General features: G+C 32.3%; 1 long non-coding RNA gene across 1 annotated transcript; it reads left to right on the top strand.

Annotated features, from left to right (window-relative positions):
- Positions 1 to 795: 795 nt before the first annotated feature.
- Positions 796 to 2282, top strand: LOC127712358 (uncharacterized). Its single transcript, XR_007987055.1, has 2 exons — positions 796 to 1279; positions 1913 to 2282. It is a non-coding gene; the product is annotated as an uncharacterized LOC127712358 (long non-coding RNA).
- The last annotated feature ends 9908 nt before the right edge of the window (positions 2283 to 12190 follow it).

The following is a 12190-nucleotide window of genomic DNA, read 5'->3' as shown; positions in this document are numbered from 1 at the left end:
CAGTTTCAGATTCTTCGATCCTCAATTTCCTGTTTACTGAATACTTATGTATTTTAACACATAATGGTTATGTATGAAATTTCATCACATTTGTCGAGGGAACAACAAATAAGAGCTTTCTGAAGTTTGTATCAGGTATCATGTGAACATGCCTAACCCTGTGATCCATTTTCAGATTCATTGTTTATCAACTTCCTGTTTATCAATTATTTAACTATTCTAACACAACATGTTTATCTATGAAATTTTTGTCACATTTGTTCTAGGGAACTTCAAATAAGAACTTTCAGAAATATTTAGTTTTCAGGCTTCATGTAAAAATGCTTTACTGTGTGATAAGTTTTCAATTTTATTACTCATCTACTTCCTGTTTACAGAATTCTTAAAGTGAGGGTATTTTTAGTGAGCAGTAGCTCAATTTAACTCGTTATTAAAAACTACTAGTTTTTACTTCTCTTAATTTTCCTTGGAGTTCGGTATTTTTGTTATATTACTTTTTTGTATTTTTAAAGGGTTTTCAAAGAATTGAATGTGTAATCTTGAAGTGTGGAGTGCTTCCACCTTTCATACAAAATGTGCTTCCCTTCAAGCTTTTTATCACCCTAATAAATGACAAATACAAACATTCAATTCATAAATGATTACTAAATCAGCCCTACTATATTTTTTTTCAGTTATCGTGTTCAACTCCAGATTTCAAATATTTTCAAGTTTAAGGGTTCTTTTACATGAATAGAGCATTAGATTTTAGTATGAAGAAATAGAAATGTATTAAAATGTGATGTAGACCTTAGGAAAAGTCAATGACATCTAGCAAATTGTTTACTTGTTTACTGCATTTTAGTCTTGGCATTTGAAATTGAACTATATGGTATCTTTCATTTAAAGTCTTAAGAGCTATTTTCCAAATGCTTGTAGTTTAAAGGTTTGACATCTGCAATCAATAGTGTCACAGGGTGACTTTGTTTACTCACATATATGTTGTTATTTTGGTTGTTAATTCTATTTCGATTTGCAGAACGTCAGTATCTTATAAATGCTATATTCTGCAGACTTCGGTGTATAATACATGTCCACATTTTACATCTAATTAATTAAGTAGTGTCCACTATTTACTTGGGCATTTACCTGTAAACTTGTCGAACGGGTTGAGTAACAGTGATACCTGTATTTGATGAGCTGACTATTCACTCTCAGGTAACGAGTCAAGGTGTGGTCAGAAATGTTTGTATAAAGTTAGTTTACAATGTGGCGTGGACACACACACTGGATTTCTGAGGTAGGATTCAATTTATTCTTATTTATTTAATCATTATTCGTTCTAAAGTGTTCAGTTTTCTGCAACAACGCAAATATAGAATAATTATTTCAATTGTAATTGTAATTTTTGACATTGCTATTTTATAAATGTAATAAGTTAATTAATGTTCATTATAATGAAAGTTTAACACGGTTATATGTTTCCGGCTGCAGTAAATATTCGAGTATCGAAAATGTTTGGTATTTTAGGAACGTTTGCGTACGATAATGCAATGATGTATGTATCTCCATAAGTATGTAAAGTAATATGCAACGTATAAGCATAAATGTATATTCAGCGTTAAAAGCTGTATATTGTGTGTAGTAATTGTATAATGATAGTATACAATAAAGTCAATTATGTGACTTGTAAAGTAAGGCATTGTACGATATGCCGTAGTTTGTATTGTGTAAAGTAAGGCATTATACGATATGCCGTAATTATTTGTGTATAAGTAATGCATTATTCAATATGCTATAATCTTCTATAGATTGAACATAAGTAGTCGTACTAAGTATTTGTCATTATTTATGCGACATGTGTAATACATAAACATATGTATATTTCTTAAGTATAGTATTGTATCTTAACGTACAGTATGTATTTCAATAGGTCCCAGTTTGCGGGCTAGGTGTATGTAGTTTTGTATAGTAAAGTATGGAGATATAGTACAGATGGTGGTGAAACCTGTTGACAGTGCGGCGTTCCGTGTTTATCATCAATAGTTTGGCAACATAGAATATTTGGAGTCGAGTCTAGACAATAGGGCAGCCGTAATGTGTACACCGCTTATGTTGGGCCAGTTTTGTGTAGTTACCGAAAACCAAATACGTAAAATTCCGTAGTATCGTTTATCCAGATTTCATAGTTTAATATAAAGAAGAAGGAACAGTTCATTAAACATTTGACAGTATTATTTCATTTGATTTCATCTATTTATATTTGTAAATTTGTACCTAATTAAATTGTTATTTTGTTTAAAGTAGTAGTCATTTATTATCTGTAAGTACAAACTCCTAAGTCAGCTCTCGTCTATCCGTGACAAATAGCACTACTGGACGAAAAAACAACTGTCCATACCAGTAACAGTTGTTCTAAGACTGATAATGTTTGTTAAAGTTGTAACAGTTGTTAAATTTCACTGCTGCAGTTATTTTGTAACTGTCCCAACTTTAAAAGTGTTTGTCTATAACATAAATCGACTGCAACAACGCTAGAAATAACTGTCACAGTCATTAAAGGACTGATACAACTATTTCAAAGTTGTAACAGTTGATTTACAACTGTCCCAACTCGAAAAACGTTGCAACAGTCATAAAAAAACTGATTAAACGCCCAAAAGGTTGTCACAGTCATAATAAGACTGCTGCAACCATTTGAAAGTTGTAACAGTTATTTAATAACTGTCCCAACACGGAAAACGTTGAAACAGTCATAAATAAACTGTTTAAACGCTGAAAAGGTTGTAACAGTAAAAATATGATTGCTACAACCATTACATAGTCATAGCTAATTTATAAGTGTAGCAACTTCCAAACATTGATCGTCATTAAAACTTAAAAGTCACGGATACAAAATTTCTGACAGTCAGGGATAGGTTAAATTATTTGTAAAACAATTTTACCGTGTGCAATATAAGGTTGTGACAAAGAGACACAACTATCACACCTATTTAATACATTAATTTTAGATAGAAATTGATTTAAAAAAAATAGTATTTTGAAATATTTGCCGCTGAACATTTTGGTATTCCCCGCTTATTTAGTGAATGTGCTAAATTTTATTAATTATTTAACACTCCCTCGCCTCTCATCTCATCGAACAAAATCGGAACCAGCACTAGATACCTGCAATTTCACACAGGACGGTTTTATTCGCATTTAAAACTATTTACAGATAAATCGAAAAAGGTTACCCAATATATTTGTAACCAAATGTATCTTTAACTGTATTAACAGTTGACAATTTTCAATATTATCTAAATAAAAACTTTTTAATTTTTTTAAATTAGTTAGGTGTGAAATCATTCATGCATACAAGGTTGTCTTCAATACCCGTAGTTTTACGAATCACATTACTTCATAATAACGGTCAATATACATGATATACTGTAAACCTAGTGGGGAACTCCGAATATACACACTTGTCAAACTTATCCCCATATTAAACTGCTTAATTTTTTCCCGAGGGCTTATTTCACACACTTATTTTGAGCTTTTATTTGGGGCTACATTTTTTTTCTTGCAAAATTATAAACATTGCCGTATTAACCATTTTGATTTCTATACATATAAAAAAAAAATCAAAGCTATGATGAACATTTAACGCATTTTTTGCAGCTATGAAAAAACAAAAATACTCTTAAATCTATCTAAATTTAATTTATTTTACTGTATTTTATTTTTGAATACTTCAATATTGACTCGACTTTGTACTGTATATTGTAACGAGTTGTCTATTTGAAGTTCAAATGTCCTTGATAAATAGCACTTCGGCATTCATTCATGATTTATTGAGGTAAAAATTTATCACTCGAGATCATTCATATTTTCACCGGATTTTTCTCAACCAATTTACCAAAAGTATTTATAAATAGATGGACGTACTGTACAAGACCGACAAAATAACTAGAGCCAGTGAAAGTTGAAATGTTCAAAACAAGAAAACTCGCATTGTTTCAGACAAGGAAATCAAATATTCTTTTATTTATTCACATAACGGTTTAGAACGTGTTGTATTCTTTAGACTCCTGTCTTGTTAAATTCTACAGACTGACATCAGATTCCCTTTATGGTTTCAGTTGATCAGATGTCGTACTAACCATGCTAATGTTTATCCAAAATATTTTCCAATTTCCATTTTTTAAATTCAATTAATTTAATCATATAAATGCTTGTCCAATATTGATATATTATTCAACCAGTAAAGAAAACAAACAATTTTACTAGATGTAATGGAAATTTTAAAATGGTCACATTTATAAATTAGGCAAATGGGTCCATTATTCTAATTATATTCATCTTCATGATCAATCAGTGATGAAAACAGTACATATGTATTGCAATTACCAGCAGAAGTTATTTGGGCGCCCCTTAGAAAAAAAAATCAATGATTAATTAAATCATACATTTTTTTTTTTGACTCACTTTAAAAGAAGGATGGACTGAAAATAAGTATTCTGGCCCTGGTCTGAGTGAAAATATTTAATCTGGCTGCCTATATGTTGGAAATTATTATTCTGAACTTATCAAATTTGCCAATTCAGTTGCTAACTTCTATGTCATTGGGTTTTTGGTGAAAAATTGTCTAATTTGTAAACAAGTACGACATCATTTTATTTATTTAATAATGATCTTATAAAAAAAAATGCAGTTCTATTTTACATTGTTGTGTCGATATTTTGAGCAATTATGATTTCAGCCGTGTATCACCATCAATGATCACTTGTTCTCCAATGGATGAATCTGTCGTAAAGTTTTCACGTGTTAAGACGTATAGATATATGTTGACCTCTAGCTTGTTATTTAGTTGTTGTTGGGTTGATGTCATATAGTAGCAGTTTACTCAATTTCACCAGTTTATTATCATATGTTTTAGTCTATTTGTCATGTTTGTATGACATAGGCTTTTCACACCATGCTATATATATATATGTATCGATACATTAATTCTAATTGTACAGCAACAAAAAAAATGTCCAATTCTCATCCCTTTCTTGAAACCACTTTTTGTAAATTTTTTTTTTCATTACAGGTTGGTTTTTTTCTTTTGCTAGAAGTTTTTAAAATCATAGCAAATTAAAATTAAGGGCAGAAGCCTGTTAATATTGGATCACCTATAAGTCTTTGGTAAACCATAATACATTTGTCATCACTCATGTTTCAATGGGTCTGTAAACATGATAAATTCTAAACATGCTTAACTGTAATTTTGAGTCCCTATATAGCTTGCTGTTCGGTGTGAGCCAAGGCTCTGTGTTGAAGACTGTACTTTGACCTATAATGGTTTACTTTTTCAAAATTTTTGACTTGGATGGATAGGTGTCTCATTGGCAATCATACCACATCTTCTTATATCTATTAACATGATTAACTCAATTTTATCGCCAACTGATTGTTTGTTGCTTTTGTATATAAATCAAACTTGGGTTTCTCGTCTAAACTTGTTTACATTGTGTTACATGTACATCATCCAATATGGCAAGGCCTGCTATAGGTTTTTCATTATCATGATAGGTGGTACTGATTTTGCTCATTGTTGAAGGATGTGCAGTTACTAACAATTACATCACTTGGTCTACGGTTGATGGTTGTCTCATTGAAAATCATACCACATCTCCTTATTCTGGTTATTGTATATTCATGACATTATACATGTTATACAAGACTACAATATTATCAAATGAAATATAACAATTGTTAATAGTTGTCCGACTTTTGACAAAAAGCAGCTATAATCAACATGGTAGACATGATCAATGGTGATGTAACAAGAGTGACTGTGCACACGCTGAAATGTCATATCTGCTTTGCCTACATGTAAAATTGAATTTATGTTGAATGTAAAAAATTTAATACATGTATGAAGGTTTTACTACATGTACAAGTATCACATAAACTTTCCATTATCAACGTAAATTTTGTTTTACACTGAGTTGCTACCGTGACGCTAAAATATTTGTCGACTGCAACAACCTATGAAATGTTTGTTTTAAACATTTAACGACTGTAGCAACCTTTTAAAATTTGTAATAAACATTTAATGACTGTAACAGCCTTTAAAAAGTTGTAACAAACATTTTACAACTGTCCAAACTCTAGAAACGTTGTAACAAACATTTTTTGACTGCATCAACGTCTGAAAAGTTGACACAAACAAATTTCAACTGTCCCAACTATTAAAAGGTTGGGACAAACATTATACAACTGCCACAACTTTTGGAAAGACTGTAATAAATAGTATTTGACTGTGACAACCCCGTAAACCACTGCAACAGTCCTTAAATGACTGTTGATAACATTTTTTGATTTTCACAACCCATAAAAGTGTTGGGACAGACATTAATCAACTGTATCAGTTTCTTTGACAGTCATCTTCAGTCTTCCACAGACTAAGACAGTCGTACAACGACTGTTACTGGTATGGACAGTTGTTTTTTCGTCCAGTAGTGTAGATAGGTGGTGCTTCAGCTCGTATACATTATACTTAAATATTATTGGATGTTAAGTATAATGCAGAGTATAATGTATACAAACTGAAGCCCCACCTAATCTATTGATTGCAGATGTCAATCTTATTTACAATGCTTGAGCAAACACTTATGGAAACAAAGCAAGCAAAGCTAGTAAGTCAACCAAACCTTTAAACTACAAGCATTAGGAAAATAGCTCTAACAAATGTCTCTATCTGTTGATACATGGTTTTGTCATCGTTAAGTAATTTTGATAATTTTGCCCTGAATTTTGACATTGAATGTTGAATACAATCTGTACCTTGTGATTAGTGCAAATGTTATTTTCTATCTACCACCTATATATAAATGAGTAGATGTGGTATGATTGTCAATGAAATAATTATGCACTGGAGACAAATAGGATGTAAGCAACAATTGTGCACTGTACAGCCTTAAAACAATGAGTAAAACTCTAGTGTATAGTAAAATTGCTATGTAACCAGTTCGAGATTTACAGATGAGCAGTGCCTTTGACATGTACCTTTTGTATCAAGCTTTATATGTCAAGAGATAAACTTAGATAGTGTTGCAGTAGCATGCTTGCCTGGAGTGGAAGAGGTCATGAACCTAAACCTGACAAAAGCCTTTCAATTTGTATCTGCTGCCTCTCCATAAAGGAGTGAAACATATCGGTTGGCTCAGAATGAAAATAGTGAGCCTAAGTAGGCGGATTTTCTCCCAGTGGACTGTTACTTTGTGAGTTAGCACGTAAAAATACATCCTAGTTGTCAGTGTATTATAAATCAGGGTATAAAAAACTCAGCAAAGATACCATGGTTATAATATTGTACATCAGACGAACATGACGAACGTTTCGTCTACAAAAGACTCATCAGTGATGTTCAAATAAAGTACGAAGTTGAAGAGCATTGAGGAAGGTTTTGCCAAAAATTGCTGGTATAAAAGAGAAGCAACAGATACTAAAGGGATATTCAAACTCGAAAACAAACTGACAATGCCATGGCAAAATATGAAAAACGATTAAAAGACGAACAGAATACCAAACACAATATAGAAAACTAAAGACTGAACAACATGAACATTCACAAAAAACCGGAGGTGATATCAGGAGCTCCAGAAGGGTAAGCATATCCTGCTCCACAGATGGGACCCGTCGTGTTGCTCATATAAGTACAAATCCGGTACAAAGACTTATTCTGTAGGTCAAGTTCGAGGAATAAACGACGGGATAATGGTTGCAAAAGTTGAAACATATGGGTTGTCATCTGCGAAACAGATATTCAGTTACAGTCAACCAACTCATGATCGCGTCCGTCAAATTTTCGAAGAGATTATTTCAACTCCACCACTTGGAAATGTTAATTTAATAACTTCCTTGTAAGCAGCAACCCTCTATCAAGGAAATAACAATAGGAAATGCAAGCTCTGGACTATCGTATCAATCTTTTCCTTGGGTATTCGTGTCTCAGTATACGTATCTCAGTAACATATTATCTTTACGAATATGCATGCAATATTTTCTGCTGGATTTTAAGCAGCCGTCACTCCAATAATCAATCTTTAGATTTGTTGTTAGATAAGTGGATTTTTGAGTTATATTCTTGTGCTCTTTCTTTGTCTTTTATAACATTTCTATTAGGGATTTCAACAGTACTCGACTACTCGATCGCTCCGCAATGCCTAGAATCGAATGCCAAAAATAGTACTAGACTAATCAGTTTCCTATTAGAACACTGTCGGCTTTTTTACACAAAATTGAATTTTCTTTGTGTGTTTATGCTCAATCGTCAGTCGGTGACTTCTATCTTTGTTTATGTGTTTACAAAACGTGTAATCAATCATTTATATTCAATAGATGTTATGAATTAATTTGTAATTAGTAAATGCAGGTAATGAGCTATTCATTTTATGTATTAAATTCCTCGGTCTAGTTCCAGTTAAGAATGTAAAGGATGTAACGTCTATTAGACCACCAGACCTACAAAACGTAACATGTTCACATCTGTGTTCCCTTTTTATAGACTAGATATTATTTTCTGAGCGTGTACTCGAGTATCGCTCGATAAAACCAGCGAGTAATTGATCAGTAATTCTTCACGAATTGAAATCCCTAATTTCTATTGACGAGAGGGGATACTGTATAACATTTGTTTTCATCTGAATTGTCACCATCATTAGTATTTCGACCTTAATCAATTTTGATGTAAACTAATAATTGAAAGTACCCAGAAAATAGGGAACTTATTTTGTGTCTAATAAATGGATTTAGAATAAGATTAAATTTTTTACACTATCTCTTACCAAACCCCAATAAGTGTTTGGTGTCTCTACTGTAGGATGTATATTAAAAGGAAGTGGTGTTGAATCTGAAACAATCCACTAGATATTGCCCAATACCTGCTTTTATATACGTGTATTATTGTCGACTAGAGATAAGATTTATTGTAGTAGTAGATATACTTTATCAGTGAGAACACTTCGGATTGAAGGAATGATATGGCGACAGCTGGTGACAGCAGCCACGACATTTCTTCTAATGGTAATATATATTGCTTTATCCTAATATTTATTATCCAAAAATATACTCAATGTAGGTCGATAACAACGTTATTCCGACTTAAAGTGACTAGATTGATTCAGAAATGTGACACACTGTTAACTAATATTTGTAATGAAATTGGTGATATAAATAAATTCATTTTAGTTATTTCTGACCAATGGAACATATAAGTTTTCTTTGTGTGAATAGAACTCTTTTGCTATGAACTCTGATAAGAATCTCTGATTTCTTCCATACATTTTGTAATACCATATTCACAGACAGAAATACTGTTACTTTTGTAATCTTGACCAGGTTGGATTTGTTGTTTTGTAAATGGCAATTTCTTTCCAAATTTTTAATTTCAAATAATCTGGCATATATCATTTCTCAGCTTTTTACACAATCTGTTTTCTGAGTTTTAAATTATAGTAATATCACTATCCATGATTACGTGTAGGAAAAATGTATCTTTAAGGTTCGATCCACCTTATTTCATTAAATGACAGGACCAAAGCTCAAAAACTGCATTACACATGCGTTTTTATTTGATTTCAATTATAGATTGCAGGTCAGATATCATTATGTTGAAGAGGCAACTATATAGCCTGCAAATACAAAATGCAGAAATATTGACTAAATATGAGAGCATTATCAAACTTCTTGGAAATGAGGATGGAGAACAAACCTCATTTGGAAAGCGTCTATTGCTTCCAGTCTCAAGTAAGTAAAACCTGAAAGCTATCCTCCTCGAAATAGCTATCCATCAATCGAGTTCAGAAAACTACGCGAGTAGCAATTTTAATTGCCGATACTAAAAGGTAACTTGGTTCTTCGATACCATAGCTCGTAAAAACCATACTGCATTGTAATCACAGTTTTTAATATTCTGAAGTTAAGGTAGAAGAACGGTTATCTTTTCAGACTTCAAAATATACTGATAGTAGAAATCAAATAAAAATTCAGGTGTTTCAGTTCTAACAAAAAAGTAAAATAAAATAACAAGCTCTATGGCAGATTCAAAAAGGGAAATCCATAAAAGCTGACAAAACCAAACGCCACCAATCAACGGAACAAGTTAAAACAACTGCCATATTCCTGACTTGGTACAGACATGCATTTTCCGAAGAAAATGGTGGGTTAGAGGTCGAGGACTAAATCGATCTTGTTATTTAGAAATACAGATCAGGAATGATAACTGTCCTTATTGTTAAATGCCGTTTGATGATTAATCAAAAGGGGGAAATAGAAGATTGAATAATATAAGGACAAACAAGTTTCATGTTTTGGTATTAAAAAATCAATGTACTATGATCATTAATATGAAGTGGTTGTAATTAGATTGAGATAATTTATTTCAGCAATTGGACCTTCAACAGCAGTTGCCTTTTGTGCAGCGCTCCAACATAGCATTCAGCTCGGTCAGGATCAGATTGTTGAATTTGACAAAATTATATCTAACATCGGAAATGCGTTTGATTCTCGCCACAGTCATTTCACTGCACCAGTAAAAGGAATATATTTGTTCTCTGGTTCACTTTTTGCTCAAAGTGGTAATTTTGTCCACGTTGATATTGTAAAAAATGGAAATACGATTGGTTACCTATATGCAGACAGCAATCAACACATAAGTACTGAAACAGTAGTTGTTGCGTTAGAGACGGGAGATATGGTTTGGATGAAACACAGAGGAGATCAGATCGGCAAAGCATTAATTTATGGTGAGACAACGGAGCAGTTCAATACGTTTTCTGGAGTGCTTATACACCAGTTGGTATAGACGCGTTTTTGAATCATTCTCTTTTAATCATACATTTTAAATTTGTACATATGACTTTGTTCTCAGCGGTTTATATAATATAATGTATAGACATATATAGATATAAAAAGATGTGGTATGAGTGCCAATGAGACAACTCTCCATCCAAGTCAAAGTTTATAAAAGTAAACCATTATAGGTCAAAGTCGGTCTTCAACACGGAACCTTGGCTCACACCGAACAGGTAGCTATAAAGGGCCCCAAAAATTACTAGTGTAAAACCATTCAAACGGGAAAACCAACGGTCTAATCTATATAAAAAACGAGAAACGAGAAACACTTATGAACCACATCAACAAACGACAACTACTGAACATCAGATTCCTGACTTAGGACAGGTGCAAACAAATGCAGCATATGCTCATTTTGTCAACAGACAGAAAGTTACTGGGATACAATGTAGATCATTCAATCAAAGTGGAGAATATCATGTGCTAAAAATTGTCTATCAATTGAAATCCTATACTCAATTTGTTGTCAAACTTGTTTAGACTGTCCAAATATTTCACAGAACCAATTTTATTTGCCTCCTATTTATTATGAGTCTATGAATAAAGGTTTTGAATAAAAGTTATACGACAAAAATTAAATCCACCAGTCTCAAGAAATCTTCATAGATGGACAAGCTACAATAAAATCTATCATATAATTCTAAATTGATGCATTTGATTATTGTTGAAAAACATTTAGTTGGATTTTTACATCTTCACGAATATGAATGCCCGCGATTATTACTATCAAAATATGATGTTTAAGAAATACCCCCAAAAAAGTCTTATAAGACGTCTAATAAGACCTGTTTTGAAACGTAAGATGTATAATAATTGTTGGAAATGTCTGTATGCTCTTTGTTAGAATACATACGTATATAGATGAATTGGACACTCTATCTTCAAAATTTATAACATAAAATAGAATCCGATAAGTATTATTTACAATTATTTAACAGTGGTAAATGCAAAATATAATACAAAAAATGTGGCGGCTGTAAGGAATGTCACTTCTCAGTCAGTAATATCCGACGAATTAAGCCCTTCGGAATCGCCATTCTTTCTAGGATTTACTATTCTGAACATAAAATGAAAACACATATTGACAAGGAAAATAGTCAGATAGTAGTTTAGTTCTCTGTATAGAAGAATCGACAAATTTATAAATGATTTAAACAGTTATGGTTCCAACTCACCCAGACAGAAGTGACCTCAGATGGATTAAACTATTCTTTTAAGGCCTCTTTTGATCCTACAGTCTTTACGTGTTCAGGTATATCATTGACTTTCAATGTTTTCGTTTTACCGTTCTTGGTGAAAGCGAATCAAGATGAGCGCTTCGAACGAA

This window comes from Mytilus californianus, unplaced genomic scaffold (assembly GCF_021869535.1).
Source record: "Mytilus californianus isolate M0D057914Y unplaced genomic scaffold, xbMytCali1.0.p SCAF_8, whole genome shotgun sequence".
NCBI classification, from domain to species: Eukaryota; Metazoa; Mollusca; class Bivalvia; order Mytilida; family Mytilidae; genus Mytilus; species Mytilus californianus.
The sequence above is the reverse complement of the archived record's forward strand: the minus strand, read 5'-3'. Positions and strand labels throughout refer to the sequence as shown.